Source organism: Pungitius pungitius, chromosome 1 (assembly GCF_949316345.1).
Source record: "Pungitius pungitius chromosome 1, fPunPun2.1, whole genome shotgun sequence".
NCBI classification, from domain to species: Eukaryota; Metazoa; Chordata; class Actinopteri; order Perciformes; family Gasterosteidae; genus Pungitius; species Pungitius pungitius.
In genome coordinates this window covers 28621830-28644620 of record NC_084900.1, presented here as the reverse complement: position 1 = coordinate 28644620, position 22791 = coordinate 28621830, and the positions used below count along the sequence as shown (strand labels likewise).

Sequence of the window (22791 nt, the reverse complement as noted above, 5' to 3'; positions counted from 1 at the left end):
ATATAAAGTAGGGTCATAATCACAAATTATTTGGGATTCATACCTTTCGTCTAGAAAACATCCGTAGTAAAGGTCATTCTTTTCAGGTGTCTGTGTGTAATCTACCGAGAGGCAGGAACATGAGCTCGGTGCTCAGGGACTCCAGCTCTGTTCTCCTGGGTAAAAGAATCCACAAGCTCTTTTTGTACTGCGCCTTGCCAAAATAAATGGATCTATTCACCAGTGGTATGGTGGTTGGGGGATGGGTGGGGTGCCAGCTGGGTCCGTGCCACATAATTCACTTTGTGAGCCCCGTATGAACCTGCCTCCATTGTCTGGTCATCACCAAGGAGATTTATTACAAATCACCCGTACAAAGGAACTACCAACATTCTGACGCTATCATCTGCTGCAGATTTCCTTCAGCCAAACATCCTCTCACTTCAATGACCTAACAATATTTTCACAGAAAGCTCAGAAGAGTAAGCGTAAATCCGTGTTTGTAATTAATATTGCAGCATATAGATTTCATCTTCACTTCATGGCTTGCTATGAAACTCAAAGCTAACTTTCTTCACCTTGAGACTTGCCCCATCTAGTGGTTCATGGAGTAAACTTCAACCAATTGCTCCTTGCAACAACAACAAAAAAAAACACGAGGGCTTCCAAAATGACATTTAGAGGTGACTTTATCAAGTCAGGGTGTTTCTGTAAGTAATTTTCCCTCACTGGCCACTTTATCACATACGCCTGTTCAATTGGTTTTTAACACAAATTTCTGATTAGCTACTCAATGCATTTAGGTATGTAGATGTGGTCAAGACAGCTTGCTGAAGTTGAAACCGAGCATTAGAACGGGGAAGTAGGGGATTTAAGTGACTTTGAACGTGGTTGTTGGTGCCGGACGGGCTGGTCTGAGGACGCCAAAAACTGCCGATCTACTGGGATTTTCACGCCGTCTCCAGGGTTCCGAGGACGGCTCGAAAAAGAGAAAACATCCATTCAGCACTAGTGCGGAAAAAAATGCCCTGTTGATTTGAGAGGTCATATATAGGAAAACGGGCAGTGGTTTGAGACGATAGAAAGGCAACAGTAACTCAAATATCCACTGGTGTCGCTCCTGTCAGCTAAGAACAGGAAAACTAGACTACAATTTGCCCAGGCTCACCTAAATTGGACAATAGAAGACTGGAAAAATGTTGCCTAGTCTCTATTTCAGCTGTGACATTCAAATGGTCGGGTCAGAATTTAGTGAAAGCAACATGAAAGCATGGACCCATCCTGCCTTGTATCAACGTGCCAGGCTGGTGGTGTAATGGTGTGTGGGGGATATTTTCTTGGCACACCTTGGGCCCCTTAGTACCAATTGCTACAGCAGAGTATTGATGCTGACCGAGTCCATCCCTCCAGCAGGATAATGCACCAATGTCACTAAGCTCATATCATCTCAAACTCGTTTCTTGAACATGAATGTTGTCCAAAGGCCTCCACAGTCACCAGATCTCATTCCAATAGAGCACCTTTGGGATGTGGTGGAACTGCAGATTTGCAACTTTGCAGAAACGGCGTGATGCTTTCATGTCAACGTGAACCACAATCTCTGAGGGACGTTTCCAACACATTGTTGAAAATATGCTACGAAGAATTAAGGCGGTTCTAAAGGCAAAACGGGCTCCAACCTTTTAGTAGCAAGCTGTACCTAATAAAGTGGCCGCTGAGTGTATATTTGCAACTATTTTGTCTCATATTTGTACCCATATATTCAACACTTATAGGTTTCTCTTTTATTTTATTGTTTAGTCATAACTGTTTAGTAATTACTGCAACCGCCTCAACTTTCTCAATATTGCTGTGTTGTTATAATATGTTCATTTTACATGCAAACCTCGTTTCTCATTAAGCTTTTATTCCTCGGAAACAAATGTTATCTAATTTGTCGTAAAATGTAGCCATATCACAATTCAAAAACAATATTATCATATTGTTCTCTTATAATTGTTTTAAATATATGCTATACATATGTTTTCTTTTCAGAAAATTGGATGCAACACTTATTGTCGTCAAAATGTAGATTTTCAATTAGATTGTCTTGTCCCAGGTGTACTTTGTCTATTTTTAATCTACTTCATTTTGTTCAAATGTATTTTGTGAATTTTTGTAATAGGCTTGACATTGAAAATATATAAACTTTTCTGTATTTTCAATTCTACAATCTTGCAGTGGAGATTGTATTTATTCATTGTATTCTGTTACATTTATCATTTTGCTATTCTTCTAATTGTTTTATCATACGCTTATTTTCATTTAAATTTAGCCTTGTCTCGTGCCAAGTCTTAACCTCTGACGCCCTGCTGTGTTTAATTCCCCATGAAAGAATTCTGTTTGGCTCTCCTGATATATCCCATCCAATAGAGTTACTTTACATCCAATACTGCAGTACACTCAAATCACCCGAGAGAGACTGTTTTCTATTGTATTCTTCTTGGCTCACTGACGGTCTAAATATAGTCTTGCAGTATCACAGGTTTATAAGGATGAAGATAGACCAAGTGTTGCTACAGAATAGACACCCCGAGGACTCCCACGCCGTCTCCCTCTCATCTCCTCTCCCCTCCTCTCCTCTCCTCTCCTCTCCTCTCCTCTCCTCTCCTCCCCTCTCCTCTTCTCTTCTCTTCTCTTTTCTTCTCTTCTCTTCTCTTCTCTTCTCTTCTCTTCTCTTCTCTTCTCTTCTCTTCTCTCCCCTCCTCTCCTCTCCTCTCCTCTCCTCTCCTCTCCTCTCCTCTCCCTCTCCTCTCCTCTCTTTTCCTCTCCTCTCCTCTCCTCTCCCCTACCCCCCTCTCCTCTCCTCCCCTCTCCCTCTCCTCTCTCCTCCGGTGGATGTTCCCTGTTCTGGCCAGTGGGTGACGATATTTCACCGGTTGAACTTTGAGAACCCCCCAACTGTTCTCACCCCAAGATGAAGAAGGATGCTGTCATGCTGAGTGCACCTCACACACACTAGTCAGAGCATTCCGGCAACGATTACTCCCTCTTTATTCCCAAGTCCATCATTTATGACAGCATTATATGAAACGTGGTCCGCACCGTTATAGGTAACGTACATAAGGAGAAGATACACAGGTGGCACTGCGGCTGCTGTGCCACTCTGTGCAACGTTAGTGGCGACACTTGGCTAACTAACGTTGGCTAATTGCCCCTTGCTGCTGCTGCTGCTGCTGCTGCTGCTATTGTTTGTTGTTGCAGTCGCTCATCAAACAAATCACAGATGTTGTAGATCAAACCCTTTAAGGTAAGTGCTGTGAGCTTCAACTAGCCGTCTTCTTTGCCTTTCACGCTCACCAGTAAACGAGCGAGAAAATGACAAATATAAATAGTTTGACAAAAACATTGGGACTGTTAACGTTCAAACTGGCTTGGTAGCTATGTGGCTAATTTTCCCATTAGCATCAGCTAGCTAGTTAGCTGCTGGACTTGTTTGCCCATTACTGTTGCTGGTTACCATGAACTAACGTTAGCGGCTAGCGCCAGTGACTAGCACTGATTGGAAATGCCAGCAAGGAGCAGGGTAATGTCTGGATACCAACAGTTCGTTGACACCGGTTATCACAGTGCACATCCCACAACCACTCAATATGGCTTACTTTTGTTGATCGCCTTTTTGTTTCTAACGTGCACGTACCCTCGCAATACGTTACCCCGAAGCAAACGTTTTCCCATTTTAAATCAGCCACTGTAGTAGCTCTTGTTCCAGGAAGTAGTCTGAGCCCACTCAGCTATTGTCATTAGCTCTTGGATACGTTAGCTGGCGAAGCTAACTGGCTGTCTTTGTGTGCTAGACTTGTGCGCAATTATTGTGGTCTGGTTTGTGGTTATTGACGAGCTTGTTTGGGGACGGTTTGCAAATGTACTCGCACTAGACAACGGCACATTCAGGCTGACTTATGGAAACAAAGATGCATGGCTTGTAACATCTTCATAGGAGGGATTTGTCAACAAATAGATGGGGCAGAATTGGCATGAACACTTTACCCCCCTGGCAGGCAGAGCATTTCAAAACATCTGAGTTGTAACATTAGAGACCACTTATTAGTGCTATTTCCCGTGCTGCTGCTTTTATCTGTGAGTTTTTGTGAGGTTATGTTCAACTTATTATGAACTGTAAGTTTGAAAATAAACTATAGTCACATACACCCTGCATAAATGGTCCTATAAACAAGATTCCAAAGACGGTTTCTATTCATGTTAATAGCTGTAACTTGATGCACTGCCATTAATAGCCTGTGATTTATATTTATTGAGAGCTGATGACTTCCTACTCGTGCTTGATGAGCTTCATAGCCATGCACAATTGTGGACTTCAACATAACTAATGAATACACACTGTTCTCAATGATCAAATGCTGCTTAAACGCCAAGCTATTTTCAGTTGAAAGAATGTAATTTAGTGCCTTCATCAAAGCCCGCATTTCAGTACTTGTCAAAAGTGCCACAACATAAAGCTGATCATAAGAAAACGTGCTATACATTATCTGATAACCTGACAGCATTGCATTTTGAAAAGTAGAAGTGCTCCTAAGCACATGATGTGTGTTGACTGTAAACACCCTAACATGGACAGGTTTGGGTACTTTGCAGTCATCTGCAGCACAACTCTAACTATCTATTCAGTGATTGCCACCTGCTCAGACCTCGTATAATGACGTGACTGTAAGAGAGAGTGTTCATAAACACGCCATGTAATGTCTGTTACGTGTGCAATTGTTTAACAGTAGAGGGTTAGGTAACAAAATGTCACGTACACCCATATTTGTACACTGTGTGTTTGGATGCATTAGGATGGACTGGTGTCCGGAAATAAAGTTGAATAGAAGAAAAGATGAATAACAGGTTAGAACTCTTTCTTTCATTGAACAAACACAAGTGTGAAACAAAAATTGATTCGGTCAGCTTTAGTTTTGATGGACACATCTTCTATCCAGCCACTGCAGTCCGCAGCTCCACTTTGTGCGTTGTGCATTCGGCACATCTGATGTTTTGGAGGCTTTTCTTGCTGCCAGATGCTTAGTGGTTGTGATTTGGATTTCCTTAAACTACCACTTAGCCTGTAAACTGACTGGATTAGGTTACAGAGGTCTGCCATTACCGGCTGTACTTTGATTACTACTTTAGCACAGCACCGACGGAAAAGCACCTAGATATTTGGTTTATAGTTTTTGTATCAAGGTCACTTTTCAAGTTCAGCCAAGAGGATAATCTAAAATACAGGAAAATGGAACATCTGTGGTGTGTTGTTTTTTGTATATGACTGTGAAAAGTCCTTTTTTTTTTTTTTTTTTAGAAGTCTGCATTATGAGGTTATCTTGTAGTTCAGGGGTCGGAGGCGGCCAGGCTCGTTTAATAGTGTTCCAATTTGAAAGAGTTCTCAGCCGTGGGTAAAATTACTTTGACTCATATATTCAATGACACACCCCATCCATCGAATGTTAATCTAGCAGGGTGTCTGTAGTAGGAGCAGCAGAATAATCATAAGAGAATTGTAATAACCCTGCTATTTCCCTTTAATGACTTTTGTGTGTTTGAGAAATGGCAGCTCTGTGTGAGTAATATTGAGTGGCGAATGGAGGGCCACATAATGTTAAGGAAAATCCCCTTTTTCAGTGCGCTCTGACACCTCTTTGTTGGATGATTTGTCAATACACGTGTTCGGGAATTCAGTGAGAACATGCTGCGCTCCAACGGCTTCTGGCTGTGATTCACCAAGATGCCGTCGCTACAGCTTTCTGTCGCCGTGAATTGTCCTGACAGATGATTCCTCATAATAATGTCTGGGACTCGTCTCCGAGCTCCTTCATATGATGTATACTGAGGTATTATGGCATTGTGTTGCTGCAGGAGATGGTGCTATAACCTGTCATCGCTGTGTCAAGTCTGTTTTTTGAAAAGGGGCCTTTTACTCTCAGCAAGGCTATTCTGTTCCAAATGAACGCGATTACGTGGATTTAGTGCGCTTTCTACTCAAGGATTTTATACTCGGTGTAATTATGTTGGCTGTAAAGGCAGGTACGCAGCCAACACGGGAAATTCTGTGTAACCCAGTATCTTTAGGCTTTAGATCTGTAGTTAAGAAAGTGCCTTGTATTTAGATTACTGACCAAGCAAAGCTTCTGCCAAGACAACACAATAGGTACGCGAGTGTGGACGCTCGGATTTGGCTTTTTCCTGTACAGATATCCATTTCACTGGAAGATATCTGGCTATTACATAGCAAATTAATGCTGCGAACAAAGGAGCAATGTTCGCTCGAAGACCTCTTGATGGGCCATTCAAGTGCTGTATATTCATTAAAAATAACAATCTGTCAGCACTTACTGACAGCACGCACAACAAGCCAAGCTCTTTTTATTGTTCTCCAAAGATGTTTTTCAGTTCCCGTGCCAAGAGGCGGGTAATTGGCTGTAGCAAAGCCTTGCATGTGTTGTTTTAAGATATTGGACTGACACGCACAGGGCACACTGGCAGAAATGAGGCAAACGCGTGCCCCCCCCCCCCCCCCCCTTCTCATTCCTGGCTTATCCCGGCAAGTCAGAGGAGGCAAGATGCTCGACGTGTTTTGTGTTCTTTGACAGCTTCCCTTCACCTCTCATCGGAGCAGATCTAAGCACGCTGCATCGTACCTCATCTTTATTTGATTGTGGCCTGGCTCTGCCGCTGCACAATTGTGCTAAAGAGATAGAATCAGCAAGCGCTACCCGTGTTAACAATTGTGAGCTGTCTTGCAACATGCTGCTAGTGCTATTTGATGTCCTGGATGTGATCAAATCCGATTTTTCTTTGAACAGTGAAGTCGGTCTCACTTTGTCCTGTGTCTTATTGTGCCGGCTTGGCATGAATCACATTTCAACCGATTCGGCACAATGTGTTTTTGTTTTCTTGCCAGCCTGTTGGCAGGTCCTAGGTAAGGCGTAAAAAAAAAAAGTTATCTTCATATTTTCAATGTTCAATTTTGTATGTGCCTCAGAGATTGCAAAGTGTTGCAACTCCCCACATTTCAGTCTTCTGTGATTTATGTGCACGAAGGGTTGTACAATGGAGTGTGTGGAAATTGGAATTGGAGGCCGGGCCAACGTTTGTTAGAGTTGTGAGGCAACAGCAAACACAGAGCAGTGAATACATTTAAAAGGTGTGAAGTAAATTGACGGAAAAGCTGATTATCTTTTGTCACCAATATCTGGGAGTCTTGCTCATGGTTAGATGTCTCATGCACCTCACTGATTGTTAATTCAAAAGCACAAACAGCAAGAATGGAAAGTGTACATTAAAACAGTCAGCCATTTGCCATCTCAGTAAAAGGGGGGAAATGAAATGGTGTAGGATCAGCTGGCTGGCCCCTGAGGAGAGGGAGAGAAAAGGGGGAAGAGCGATGAGGAGGAGTAGGAGTGCTTTGCCGCTGTGTGTGTGTGTGTGTGTGTGTGTGTGTGTCAGTGCTGATTAGGTAAGAGATTGCCTCATGTAATGACACGGCATGGCGCTACTGGTGCAGAAACCCAAACAATGCATACCAGTGTTTTACTGTGCACACCCCCTGCAGCTGCCTGCCTCAAGATGTTGATATAGACACACACTCTCTCCCTAGAATATTTCCACAGCTTCAGATGATGCCCCGTTTTCAGCGTCACAAACACAAACCATCCGGAAGCCAACAGCTCTTTTTCTCCCCGCGCTCTTTTTCTTTCTGCAGCGCGGATGAAAGATGGAGGTGATTAAAGGAAAGGAGCACAATGGAGTCCGCGCCGCGCTCTGTCAGCGCGTGTTGTTCCTATCAACGGTTGTATTTCTCAGCACAGTGTTGTGTTGTTGAATAGGCCACATAACCTGACAAACCCGCTGCTGTTTTAGCTGAACCCTCAGCACGAGGGGCACGCAACACACTCTGTGTTGTGCCTTTGTGCCTCTGACTGTTTTGTACACAGCAGTGTGCAGCTATTTCATTGCTGAGCTTGGCTAATAATAGATAAATATTGCAGGCTGTTGTATCTGAGACAGATGTTAACAAGTGTAAAGCACTGTACTCCCTGTCACAGTGATGAAGGCAGTCACTTTGCCGGAAGAATCACGAGAGCCACCTCGATTAGCAAGTCTAAATGATGCAGTTGATTTAATGGGTTGCCTTATAGATAGACGTGTCAATACCAGCTGTACCATTGTCCAGACATGCGTACATCTCCAAGCCTCTGCGATGGCGTGTGAGGTGCCCCGATGTGGTGACTGCGCGTCAGCAGGTGCAGGTCGCATGCGGAGCGGCAGCACCTGTGACTGGCGCGTTAATGGAGACGGCACACGGGCCAGCAGCGAGCTCCGGGGTTCACGCAGCCGCAGGGAAACAACCCCCCTGGTGACATTGTGGCACACTCCCGCTCACAAGGGGCCTCCGGTGAACTGCGTCCTTGCTCGCCCTTGCAGGTGAGGGACGCGCGCTGAGCCCGCTGAGCCTTCAGTTTAGGGCGCTGGGACTCGACCTGCGGATTTAAGGGTGGACGTCTTGACTCTGTGCGTACCCCGGGTTCCTGCAGCGAACAAAATGAGTTCTGAGGATTGGGTTTGGATTTGCCACTGTAGCACTTCAACTCTTATACACTCTAGCTACCATCAGGGGAAGGCTGTCAGAGACTGAGAGGAGGAGGAGGGGGGGGGAGGGAAACAGCGACGCACAGCAGTGCTATCTAATAGATCAATTTGTAATAAATCTGTTGCCTCAAGCTGTTGTTGTTCGCTTCGACTCCGTAAAAGGTGTCTGCGTTTCTCGGGCAAGAAAAACGCTTGTCAGGCAGGGTATACAGAGCTATCAGAGAATGAGACGCGCCTAAAGCACAGTAAATCATTTTCTCTGTGCTCCGTTCACATGGGTCGAACACAGCGCTCTCCTATCAGCACTTTCCGTCGGTCAAAGAAAGAGAGAAAGAAAGAAAAGGCGGTTTCCAACCAATTGATTGGACTGAGCACCGGAATGAGGAAGTAACGCTCCCCTCACATTACATTTCCCCATTATTCTGAGCCATTAATCACGATGAATGAGCCATTGATTAGGCTACGAGCCAAGGTTGGTCAATTTATTTGCCGAGAGTCATTCCACAATGTGAGGATCTGTTTGACGAAGTGCTGCTCTGGAAAAAAAAAAAAAAAGAGAAGAGAATACCCCGCAAGCAGAATGGAAATGGCCCCATTATTTTGACAACATTTTGATCTTTAAGGTAACAAAAGAGCAAGCCTCCAAAAGGACCACATGGGACCTCTCCTGCTCCTCCTCCACCAGCAGCCATATGGACTGGACTAATTGTGTTTTACGCCAACCATTTTACCCGATCCATTGGGGACTTGTGGAAGTGCTGTAGCTATAATGTCACCAGCAGTGGGCTGGCTCATGAAAGAAACATTAGCGAGCAAGATGAGAAGACAGGAAGGCAGTACACATCAAGTCAACACAATTATTGATTTTATTCAAATGAAATCTCCAGCTCTCTGTTCCGAATCTGATGTCAACGCCTCTTAAAGAATGATTTCTATTATTCCTTTTCCCAATTGCGTTTGACTGAGAGCAGCGCGCAGTTCAGTCTCACACGAGCACTTTTTCAAGTGCTATAATCTCTAATTCTAGGCATAAAGCCAGTGTTTAAAAATAAAGCTAAATCGAGGAATCGCTCTTGTAATCCCATACATCTCCAAAGAGGTTTTATGAGGATTTTTTCAATAAACTCTTTTTGCTCTTGATTCTGACCACTACCACATTTAGCCAGCTGTAATCGCTGCACAGAGTCTTTTTTTCTCTGTGACGACGTGAATGCTAAGATTCGGATGTAAATGTGACATTCACAGTATTTGCTTTGCCCTTCAGAACAGGGGCGCTTGAGGTGTGACTGAGGACAATTGTTTGTGTGTGTGTGTGTTTTGTAACGTTTTTATAATACGCAATCATGAAAAGGGCACATCTATGGAAATCAGATCCTGTGAAGGAGGTGGGGATGGGGGGGGGAATAAGCATGTGTGTGTGTGTGTGTGTGTGTGTGTGTGAGCGAGCGAGCCGCTCATTGTATCCCCGCTAACAGTTTTCTTGTAATTATTGAAATGGATGTTTGCGGCGAAGCTATAAATCTGCAAAGATCGCTTGTTTATAAAGCAGCCGGGCCGTTAGGCTGCAAAATAAAAGGCAATCAACATCCAACGCTCGCCCCGAAATGAAGCAGCAGAATTCCTAATTAACTGAGAGGACGAGCAGCTCTACCCCGGTGCGAGTTAGCCTCCGAAACTCTAATGGAGACGCTCTGTTTGCCGCCTGCTACCTCTCTCTCTCTCTCTCTCTCTCTTGCATCCTTCCAGCACTCCCTATCTGTCTCTGGCTGGCCTGAGGTCTTTTCTGCCCCTAAGCTCTTCTCCTTTCCTCCTCCTTCCTCGTGAGGGAGTTATGGATATGACTGTTGCACTGATGGAGTGAGCAAAGCTTTGTTGCCCCGGAGGTGTCTGGGAGTCCTGCATAGGGAAACGGTGGACTCGATGATGGCTTCTGTGATGCTTATTGCGGCTTATGTAAAGTGCTGTGAGAGAGTGCGAGAGACGGCATTGATCTCCTCCCATTGATTTCATGGATCCGTTTTAAGATGACAATAAAGTTGTCTTTTGTGTCATCTTCAAGTGCTCCATTTCAAACCGGCGATGTGGTAAATTACTCCTGTCGTCAGCCGCCCGTATTCCAGCTGCATTGTGTGATCATTTGAGGGGTTGGAAGTCAGTCGAATGTTGCTCTGCACACATCATTTCTAGGCACAAGTCTTTGAGCGTGTCATGGTCAGGTTGGTAATTAATGTATTACTACTTTGGTGTTAACCAAAGCTCTTCAAATAAGTTGGTACGCTTTAATATCGAGTACGATCTGCTCAGTGAGGTGAGTGCTGTGTAATAAGCCGCGTCTTTGTTGTCGTGGAGTCAGTGCTGATTGATCGTTAGAAACCCGAGCCTGCCTCAGCTTCCCAGCCAGCTGCCTCCCCCTATTTACCTGTATCCTTGTCCTTTCTGCTTTTGCTTTGTCTGTGGATGGCCGCAGAGCTCTCTCTCTCTCTCTCTCTCTCTGTTGCTTCTCCCCCTCTTTGTTGTACCAAGCAGCCCAAAGGCCTCCGGGGATGAACAGACAAATAGACGACAGCTAGAGAGAGAGAGAGAGGTGAGGCTCGGTGTCTGTCCCCCCCCCGTTCGCCCATCCATCCTTTTCCCTTGCGAGCACTCTGCCAGACAAGTTTCCAGGCACTCAAAAGCAGCAAATCGACTCACTGTAGGAATCGCTGTCACTTAGCCGAGCGGGGGCATAGCGAATCCTCCTCCTCCTCCTCCCCTCCCCGTTTCACCGCCTTCTCAAATGAAGAAAATGCCATTTGGCACCGGGGCCTGGTTCTCTGTGCAGAGGAGCTTATTCCCCCCCCATAAGATTATTTTGGTTCTGCCTCCTCAGTTATACATTACTGATGTTACTGATGACAACCTGATTAGCTGCTTGTGGAAGGGTTGGAGAGCGGCGGTCCGCGGTGATGTGCTCCGCCATCGAGCACGCCCAGAGCGCTGTCGAGGGTTTCGGTGTGTTCCTTTTTTAAAATATTTATTTTATTTTGTATTCTTGGCACAAATTAAATGATCTGATCGTCAAACAGGCGGCGCTCGCCGTCAAACCCAAACGTGGAAAACAGAGAGAGGTGGCTTTGATTTCACGAGTGCACCGAGGCTTTGTAATGAAAGCCCAAACAATTCTCCTCACTGCCGGGGTTTGGATTTTCCTCCTCAGTGCGACGACTTTGTAAAACGGAAAAGAGATCCCCCCCCCCCTGCATTTAGAGCTCTGTCTTTTCCTCTAATCAACGACAGTCTTGAGGAAAATATCTACATTTAAAAGAAAAAGAAGACCTCAGTGCTGTTTCTCTCTGCCTGACTCTTCCCCAGAGTCTTTTCTGTCTTGCCTGTGCAGCTGCTGCTGTGAAGAGATAGACAACAGGCAGAGAAAAAGTAGAAGGACATGTCGTTCCCCCCCCCCACCCATTTTTCTCTGTTTGGCTCCTGCTTACATTATACAGGGCTCCTCCACCTCGTATTTGCTGTTGCAGAGAGATAAAGACGACGAAAGGGGGAAATGCGTGTGACTTTCCCAGGGAATTTGGCTTGTAGGAATGCAGTGGTACGTGTTGGGGGGGGGGGGGGGGGGGTGTGTGCATTTTGTTCATACCGGGAGAGTAACCGAGCTCATGGGTCATCATGGGAATTGTCAGGCGTGGTCATTATTTTAATTGTTCGTGACTCGTGAAATGAGAAACAATGGCGAGTGACTGGAGGACCCAGGAGATTACAATCCGGTCAGCTGCTCAAAGGAGTGTCAGAGAGATGCATTGCTGCATCTTCGTCTGCCCCTCTGAGCCACAAAGCACTCATGAGCATTTAGCCGGCAGCGATTTCTCCTGTGCTCACCTCCTCGCCCTGTTCCCGACCGATACCGGGGAGCTGCTGGTGGAAAACCTCCCAGGATTCTTGAATGAAGTGTGTGTGTGTGTGTGTGTGTGTGTGTCTGCGCACGCACTTGCATCCCTGCAAATCTCTGCAGCACCACCTGATTTGACTTGGTAATGGGGCGTTGATGAGACTTGGAGGAAATTGGGAGAACAAAACCAAACGGCAACAAAAACACTGAGGTGGCGGTAAATACGGCGTCAGGTTCTCAATAGCAATTGACAAAAAAGAGAGAGGGGGGGGGGGGATAAAAATGGAGAACTGTAAAGATAGCTGTCATCTCTTGATGCCCACGGTCGTCTGCTCTTCCTGCAGCGGGAGAAGAAAAGGGACAAAAGGAGCTTAGAGGTGGAGATGGGCTTCAGCACCTGGGCTTCAGTTCGGTTTTGTGTTTTTACTCTACTAGAAAAAGCCAGTTGTCTCTCCATGATGGTTTTCACATCTTCAGAGCTGAATATTGAGTTCAGTGTGCAGGACATAAAAGGTAGCCGAGCCAGGAGTAGTAGTAGGAGAGATAAAAGCAGGATGGCTTAAGCACTCTGTGTTTGGAGCACACGTCTACTGCTGTTGATCAAGCCACTAGACTAATAACTCATCTCGCTTGGTTTTTATCACCCTGTGCACGTCTATGCTCCCCCTCTCTCTCTCTCTCTCTCTCACACACACAAGCACACGCCCACCCACGCACAGTAACTACTCACAAACACAAATCCCCTTTGCCGGCGAGGTTAAGCCCGCTGTAATATAAAGCAAGCGATTCAAAGATGAAATGCTCATCATTCTGCAGCCTCACCACCAATGCTGCCTTCGCCCAGCTCCCTCACGGGGGCATCTTGTCCATGTTATCACTCCAGCTACCGCTGCAATTAATATTAATGTGCTTTAGAGCACGCTCCAGCAGCCCTGCCTCCCTTTCTCTCTGTCTGGTGTGTATGTGTGTGTGTGTGTGTGTGTGTGAGAGAGAGACTCAGGAGGAAGAGAGCAATAAAGCCAGCGAGGATAAGGATCTAGGCAGGATATGACAGTCCTCATGTCAGCTGTCTAAGAGCTGGCGGGGTACGTGGATAAAGACGAGAGAGGAAACCGAACCCGAACCAGCCAGGCAGGCAGGTGGCACGCCGCGTACGGAGGTCTTTTGGGCGGAGGCTCGGAGCGCCCACAGTTCCTTGGCCGGGCTGGGAGCCTGTTTATTTAGTCATGTTGTAATAATGCTTGACCTCTTCTTTCAAGACCATGGCCTGACCTTTAGCACCTTGCTCCCTGGAAAATCAGTGTGTGCGTGCCCGCGTGTGTGTGTGTGTGTGTCTCACACATGCACACGCAGAGAGGGGAACCGAGCGGCTCCTTTGCAGGGAGCTTCATGCTCTGCCAACTCCAGGAGTGGATTGTTCCAAATTAGTATGCATTAGGTGGTTAGTGCAAAGCATTTAATTATGCGAGATGGCACTAAACTGTCTATGTTATGATTAGCCCAACACGTTACAACCTTAATCTCTTCACCCCCCCCCCCCCTCTATCTTTTTCCAAGGGTGGGGAGGTGGTACTGAAAAGGGGTTAAGGGGTTAGGGGGAGGGGGGGGGCAGTGGTTGATTGGTTGGCAAAGGAGGATGATGTGATGGATTGGTACAAGTATCCCCAGTATCTCTGCAGGCAATGTTTTCTCCCCCTCCCCCCTCCGGCCGCGCGTGCCCCCCAGATACTTTTTCAGACGATATTGAATCCAGTCGCTTCCTTTTTTATGTGCGTCAGTACACGTCCCTACTGTCTGTTTCGTGCCCGCTTTTCAAGGTAGGCTCTTTAAATCTCAGGGTAGCAGGCGGCGGCGGCGGCAGAAGCCAGTCAGTCAGTCAGTCAGCCAGTCAGTCAGTCAGTCAGTCAGTCAGCCAGTCAGTCAGTCAGTCAGTCAGTCCGTCGCTGCAGTGGAGCCCCGGCAGCTCCTCGGAGGAGCCCATTATACAGGAGAGATATCAAACCATGAATCATTTACGACCCCCCTCCCCTCCCCTCCCTCCTCCTACTCCTCGCACGCAGCATTGACGCCCGGCCGCCCGCCTGCTTGCCCGCTGTCTGCATCTTTAATGAGTGATTATTGCAGTTCATACACTGGACTGGAGTAATTAAAGCATTATCGATCCTCTCCATGTTGGCTCCAAGGTGGACAAACAAGGTTTTTTTTTTTTTTTATCCTCCTCCTCCTACTCATCCTTTACTCAAAATCCTTTTCATGCGACGGGTGGAAAAAAGTCCCTCAAGGGACATCAGACGGTGATTGAGCCTGAAGGTGTTACCCCCCCCCCCCCCGCACCTCTTGCATGTTTCAAGCGTTTCAAGAGAAGCTCTCGTTCAGGCAGGGGGGCGATGGGAGTTGGGTTGTTGGCTCTGTCTCACTGTTTGGAGGGACTGTGTTGGTGTTTTGCTTAAAACATTGTGGGGAGACTGCGGTTAATGTGGTGGAAAAGAGTGATTTAGGTCAGTGGTCGTGTCTGCATCTGTCACTCTGACAGGAGGCGGTGCGGCGTTGAATAGAGGACCGAGTGAGAGACAAGTGAGGAGAGCGCCGGCTCTGTCAAAGTGGAGAGAAAGGGAAGAGGCAACATTGACCCTGATTCTCGCCCCTCGGCGACGGGCGCCGTGTTCCTTTTATTGAGGATCATGGTGGTTAAAGTTTCTGCAAATAAGTGCTCGTCTCCTTGCCTTCCTCCATCTGTTTTGCCCTCTGCCCCCCTCCACCCCACCTCTCCCTGTGTTTATATTTCCCCTTGTTTCCGGTCCTCTCCTCCTTTTTCAATCAGGAGTGCACTTCAGTTTCTGAGAAAATATCACAATCACTGGTGAGGGGAAAAAAATGGGGATTAGAGGAGCCATTTTGTGAATTACTTAATATGTTGTCCACCTCTACTTTGCTCCATCTCCCGCTGAACTGTTTTGGATTGTTTCCTGTCATACAAGCAAACATAGATATCTATTTGTACCAAATGTAATAGTTTAATAGAAATTCCTACGAATAAAGATTTCAGAGTGTTACATTTGGCATTATTTACATTGGTCGGACCGTATTATTATTCGCAGCTGTTCTCCCAAAGAATGTGCAATAAAATCCCCACGAAACCATACTGCTCACCCCTAGATGAGATCAGCGATCGGATAGATGGAAGCATCGCAGCTCCGCGATAGCCCGTTTGAACTAGCCTGCGCTGATTGGGAGCCTCCTCGCGCTGCCCTATGCCGTGTCCCTTTTGTCTGTGAGCCACATGGCTCTCAACAGGGCTTAGTCTAATCAGCGCTAAATATTCAGCAGTAGCCCGTATCCTAATCAGCCGCCGCGTAATCATTGTGAACCAATTGCATTCCTCTTGACCTCCCAGATGGAGGTAAACTGCACAGCCTCTCCATAGCGCTGCCTCAATTACCGAGGCGGTAATGGTGATAAAGAAGAGCACAGGCTCAAATGGAAATGGCTGATTGATGTGGACACGCATGGCTTATAATTGGATTATAAGGTAGGACGTTAATGGTGTTAGAGGCGCCGCAGTGGAGCGAGCTCCTAAACACGGACCAGGTATTTAGGGATTGGCGCCTAAAGCCCAATCCTCTTGTCCCGCCACCTTTGAATGTCAGGGGTGAATGTGTGTGTTTGTGTTTGTTGGTGGGTTTGTGTGTGTGACGGTAAAATGCATAAGTGTGCTGCCAGTAACTTGCCAGTGACAGCTGCAGGGTCAGAACAAAAAGCTGTCTTATTCCCAAAGCTGCTGCAGCAGCCCTTCTTTCTCCTGTCTAACACACACACACACACTCACACACTCACAGAATGAGTCACTGTGAGAATTTGGGGAATTGAGATATATGTTTATTGTATATTATAATTATTTGCATTGCTGGAAAAGGCTGCAAATAAATGATATTTTTGTTATTGTTTTTATGACTGATCTGATGAATTATGCCTTGATGTAAGGTCTTGAATATGTAATTGTTATTTGGGCTGACCAGCGCTACAAACACAACATGAAGGACCTCGCATTCGATAAGCACTGACTGGGCAATCTATTTCTTCATGATTATTTGATTAATTTAATATCAAAAAGCAGATAGTCATTTCTGAAGTTGACTGATTGCTTTATCAACCGAACGAGGAGCTGTGGGGGCGGTTGGAGGCTTCCATGTTGTCGGACTGCCCCCCACCTCCCTCTTTACCCTAATGGAGAGCCATAAGAGATGGATGTAATTAATTGACCCTGGCAGCTCAGAGGGGCTGCGTTTGGAGTCCGGGGGGGGGGCGGGTGCTGACTGCGCTGCCCACCGTCCCTTCCACTCGCCCTCCTCTCTCCTGCTGCCCGTCTCCGCACAGAGCCCGGCCCTCCCCGCCGACCCGATTGGCTCTCAGTAAGTGCGGCGACGCTGGTCGCACAATACCAGCTGATGCCTGCAGGAGTGCTCTCCCTGTTCCCATCCCTCCTCCCCTTTTCTCCTCTCACTCCGCTCTCTGCCTGGCAGTTTATTAAAGGGAATACTAGCTTCTGCGTCCCCCCCACCCCCCCCACCCCCCTCGTGCCCAGGCGTTTGATTTCGACAGCAGCGGAAGCTGTCGCGGAAGATAAAAGGCAGTGGGCCCCCAGAATTACGTGGCATACGGCATCTGTATTTACTGCGTCATTCTCCCCGACTCTGACAAAGGAGGAGGAGGAAAGGAGGAGAAAATGGAGGACAGGCTGCTGCATTCATGTGCCTTTACATTGACATGTCCCATCAGGGAGAGAGGTGGACGGACCGTCTACAGTGAAGCCCATCCAAGCCATCAATCAGCCCTTTTCAATACGCCTGTCCAGCACACTGTAATGCTCCCACATCAAGACGGACAAAAGACGGCATTATTGCTACTGTTGACATATTTATAATCCCCCTTCTCGGTTGGCTTTGTCAAAGGGAATAAAATAAGAGGTTGATTGTGGTGCACTGGCTGAAAAAGTCAAGAAAGCAGTTTTGCGACTGAGATGGTATGAATTGAAAAAAATGGTCGGTGTTGCTTTGTAACACATAAACGATACAATCACCATGAATGTTTCCCAGTTATCCCTCTACTTAATCGTGTAACTGAATTGTGTTTCTGAAAAGGGTATTTTTCTCTCAGTCTTGCCTTGACAGGGGCAGGGTTAATTCAGTTAACAGAGGGATCTTTTTTTTTCCTGGCTCTTTCGCTCACTGAGTCCGTGGGTCATGCTAATTTTTCATCAATTCACTGAGCTTTAATTAACGCAACAAGGATTCTGTGTCCTCCAGTGTCATCCACTCAGACAGCTAATACCAAGTCATTAGCCTAACTCCCAGCGACTCTAAAACAAAATGTTATTATGCTGTTTTCCTTTTAGGTATATATTACAATTGATTATGTTGATGTATTCATCAACACGAATTGGGCTTTTTCAGATCATCTCCTGTAGGCCATTTCATCTACTTAGTGCCAGAGGTCCAAAACGAACCTTTAGTTCATCACACTCAAAAAATCCTCGAGCTGGGCTGCTTTAATCGGCTTCAGCAGCGCTTCCAAGCGGCCAGCTGTCCGTCTTCTTCATGCGTCTCCATGCTGCAGCCTGTGGTGACAGCAAGACTAATGTATTCATGGTGCCGCCGTGGTGAGCCGCATTACTTTACCTTTGCTTAATTGAGGGGAATACTCCCCTGACACCTGCTTAACACAGCACTGGGCTCGCAAAGCGGCCAAACTCAACCCCAGGAGCCCGGGCCACTGAACCCTGACAGCCAAATAACACAAGCCGAGACCACCCAGGGACCGCCGAGGGGAGAAATGATTTAATGTTGATGAGATATTACACCAGCCCTTCCTCCACTGTCTCCCTTTCTCTATCTCTCTCTCGCTCTCTTATTACTACTTACCTGGGGAGGTGAGACGGCTGTTACTCTGTGCCTGAAGGTGTATTTAGATGGGGCTGCTAAATATTTCACACCCTAAAGACGGATAAGCAAAGAATGTGAAGGAAGACAAAGACAAAAAAGAGGAACAGGGGGGGCAAAAAAAAACATTGCAGAAGGTTTTGACATGGATTGTTGAGGCAGTGTAGTCAAGGGCAGTCGGGGCAAGCCTTTAATTGGCCCACACCAGAATACAGCCGTGTGTGTGTGTGTGTGTGTGTGTGTGTGTGTGTGTGTGTGTGTGTGTGTGTGTGTGTGTGTGTGTGTGTGTGTGTGTGTGTGTGTGTGTGTGTGTGTGTGTGTGTGTGTGTGTGTGTGTGTGTGTTCTTGTTCTTCTATGCCGGTGGGGACCTATACCTGATTGCACACAGACCGGTGGGGACTTGTGTCCCCGTGGGGACCTAAAATGAGGTCCCCACGGGCAAACCCCTCCCACAAGCTCCAAAATGGTGTCTAGATACACCCCCAATGATTTTTTCTGAGGTCCCCTTGAACATCAATTTCATGACAAAACTGTGTGAGTGTGTTTCTGAATGCGCCCCTAGTGGATGCACACGGGTACTGCAGTCCCCATGAGGTTGGCTGTTCTTGAAGTGTGCGTCGCTGTTTTTCCACTCACTACCGCCCCCTATCGGTTCAAAAGTGGTATTTTCGCAACATACACTTTCAATGCTGTCTGTTTGATGGTGGTAAAACAGACCACAAATAAAATGCTTTATTTCATAAAAAGTATACAAATAAATAAACCAAAAAATTCATACATACATAATATTAATACTGATATTGATCAAATTATTCAATTAAATAAAAATCAATTTCATTAAAACAATTATAAGGTTTATTTCAAATGTATAAAATGTTAGACTAGCCTTTATGTAAACTCTTGCCTGTTTATTTAATACTATTTTAAGGATATGTTGTTATTAGTATGTCATCATTGATATTATTGACAAACGTAATAATAGTCTATATTTGATTTCATTCATCATATGAATAGTGTAACATGAATTATTGCAGAGATCAATAAGGTCTTTTATTTTCAGATAACTTGTCTTAATAAACAGTGCCCACTGTTTAATCACAACGCTATGGATGATAATAGACAAGCAAGTATAGAGTTGTATCCATAGACAAAATAGGAGTACAAAAGACATTTTACTTTAAATCAATATAGCAAGATGCTTTGATGGATGACCATTTAATGTGTACACTTTCTATATCAAATTAATTAGGTTAATATTTGCGTGAACTATAAATGACAAGTTGTTGACTTGCTGAGGGATTGCATAGAGCAGGGGTAGGCATTGTATGGCTCGCGGGCCACATCCGGCCCTTTGGCTGTCCGTGACCGGCCCGTGAGAGGTTGATTGGAAATTACAAAGTAAATATTTTTGTCTAATTTTACCTCATGCATGGACTAAAGCTGCAGTGCTTTTATTCTTCTCCTTGGCTTTGGACGAGAGCTAACTGAGGAGCTGGCAGCACTGCGCTCAATGAAAGTGATAACGACAGGGAGCGATTTATTCACGGAGGTAGATGCATGCACAAACATGCTGGGTCTGAAATGGGACCAATTTGCAGGTGTCACAACAGAGGCCTGTCCAAGTCCTGTCAATATTTTTGCATTTTATAAATGTGGTGACCCCTGCTGTGGAGGCAGCAGCTTTGCAGTGGGATTTTGTGGGCTGAGTTTGGTGATTGAAGGCACCTGGGCCCGGTTCCCTGGGATTAAAAGACCCAGTGTTCATTCTCTCTTCTCTCTCCAGCAGACGTCCGGTGGTGTGGTCGTGTACCTTTTTTTTGTTGGCTTATGTTAAATAAAGAAGATGTTAAAACTCTTTAAAACAGTACAACTCCAATCTTGTCATGGCCCAAAGAGCCAGGTTGTGACATAATACATCAGCCTGTGTTGCAAGTCAAAAATTAACCATGTCATTGATGTTGTCACTAAAATATTTAACTTCATCAGGGCACAACCATTGAATCACAGACAGTTTGCTACACTTTTGGAGGAGCATGAGAATGAACATGGTGACATAGGCTACGACACAGCACAGTCATGATTTGATTGTTATATATGTAAACTATTTAAAATCTATAACACCCCAATAATGCAACTAAAACATCAAAAATGGTTAGGGTGGTGTTCTTGTATATTTACCCAAGTGCTTTCCTGTGTTATTTTTAGGCTATAGTATCAATATAAAACATATTTTACTGTAGGATGCCTTAGCCTGGAATCAACCAAGGCCTGCAGTGTGAGCTATTTTGCATCTGAATTACATGAGGGCAAAGGGAAAAATTGCCCATAAGAAATATCATTTTGCCCCAAATATCACTACGAAAGGGGCCAAAAATGCCATTGAATGTTTTTGAGTCTCGCCTTGACTGTTGTTCCGTGTGCGGGAAGGATCAAACGTTCTTAAAAAGAAAAAAGGAGCACTTCTTGATCAGACCTGTGAGTTCGCAGAGAGCAAATCCAGTCTCCGTCACCATCTCAGGTCCAAAAGAAAAAGGCCCTCAAATTTAGCAACAACCAATGTCGTTGTCTACCGGGGAATTCTTCTGCTGACTTTATCAAGTGGAGCAAAAACAACAAGAAATACGTGTCCTTTCGTCACCAGGCAACCGAGCAACATAGTGGGTGATAACCAGTTGTTTCAAAAGTATTCACATTCATTACTCAAGTAGAAGTATAGATACTTCTGTTGAAGTATCAACTCAAGCTTTTAACTTAAGTAAAAATACTGATTGTGTAGGTGTAAGGGGAAATAATTCCATCAAGTACAAAGTCTTAATGTGTAATCTCGCTCACAGAACATGTCAGTCCATTACAATAGACAATAATAATTCAGATCATGTGAACCTGCCGTTTGGATGATGTAAACATGGTGATGTTCAGAGAGGCAATGCTAAAACATAGGGACACATGCTCAAACAAATAAAACGCCCCTGGATACTTCCGGTTAAGTTAACCATCATGTGTTGATGATGTCACAGAGGTGCGCGGTTTTGTGAAATAATAAAGATGGACGGATACAGCGCCAATGACTAATATTAGTACTACGTGTTTTACTTGGACAATTAAATGTCAGTGGACACTCACAAATACTACAGCCCCCATCACGATTACAATTGTTCACTCCTCAGTGCGCGGTTTCGCCCACCAGCGGAACCCCTCCGCCCCTAAACCCGGCCGGTCCGCCCGCAACTTTCAACGTGCTTATTAACTGACGGACCTTCTTGCGGTCCGCGAAAAAGGTTATTAATAGTATATTAAGTTGACGCTTTGTTGCGTAAAATAAAGACCAAACGAAAAGAATAAAATGATCTTCTGTCATTCACGTAAGAAAATAAACTCACGTGTCTGCAGCTCAATAACAACACCGAAGGAACAACGTCTCGACCCCGGTTTAAGTCTCCAGCAGACGAGGAGTAGCCTCGTTAGCAGTTTAGCTAGCTAGCACTTATCTCTCTCTCATGTTTGAAATATCTAACCGTCCTGCCTCCACATACGGTTATGTCCCAGGTGTGGTCGTGAAAAGCAAGTTCCATTTTTATGTATGCATCAATGCATTCCAACTAATGAGGCTTGCTAGCTACCCTTAGTTAACGGTTCACAGACTGCTGTCAGTGAGAAATGTTTCCACTCTCCTATAGGGTTGGGTACCGAGAACCGGTACTAATATAGCACCGGTTCCTACGCGGTACCTACCGTACTGAAATGCAACGCAGATTTCGGTGCTTAGTTTCGGTTCCTGAGCCGATTGAAAAAATGTATTTACACACTCTGATGACACCGTCCTCTCAGCAGCAAACGATAGCCTACCGCGTGGCAAGCTAGCCATCACCCTTCTATTCTATTTATTTAAGTCAGTATTTCCCTCCCTCTTTCAGCACGCGGCACTATCGCCCAGACGGATGCAGGCACACTATTGCCCGCACACACAGACACGTGCGCATACACAGGAGAGCTGCGCTCTCCAGCGGACACAGAGCGTGAGTCCGCACCCCTCCCGTCGGACAGCCCCCCACTGAAGTATTAAACAGAGGGTGTAACGACGTTCCTTCGGTGATGTTCGCCATTAAGCCACATTGAGCTGCAGACACGTGACTCCATTTCTTCACGCAAATGACGGCAGATCGTTTGATTCTTTTCGTCTTTATTTTACACAGCATAGCGTTAACTAAACATAGAAATAATAATAAATTTTATCACATGGTGGATAAACAATATGCTCTTTTGCTTAATCAGAAATAATTTTAAATGCACCGGTTTAGCACCGAAAAAAACCCCGATACCAATCCCTACTCTCCTCAAAGGTTACTGACATCTTGTGGTTAACAGCCAAT

The 22791-nt window shown here is 45.6% G+C and overlaps 1 protein-coding gene across 2 annotated transcripts in view; it reads left to right on the top strand.

Annotated features, from left to right (window-relative positions):
* Window positions 1–2949: 2949 nt before the first annotated feature.
* rerea (arginine-glutamic acid dipeptide (RE) repeats a) overlaps window positions 2950–22791 on the top strand; it is a 121655-nt gene continuing 101813 nt past the window's right edge. For both annotated transcript variants that reach the window (XM_062564196.1, XM_062564197.1), the window contains exon 1: window positions 2950–3268. The gene's annotated coding sequence lies outside the window, so the exon portion shown is untranslated. The remainder of the gene's footprint in view (window positions 3269–22791) is intronic.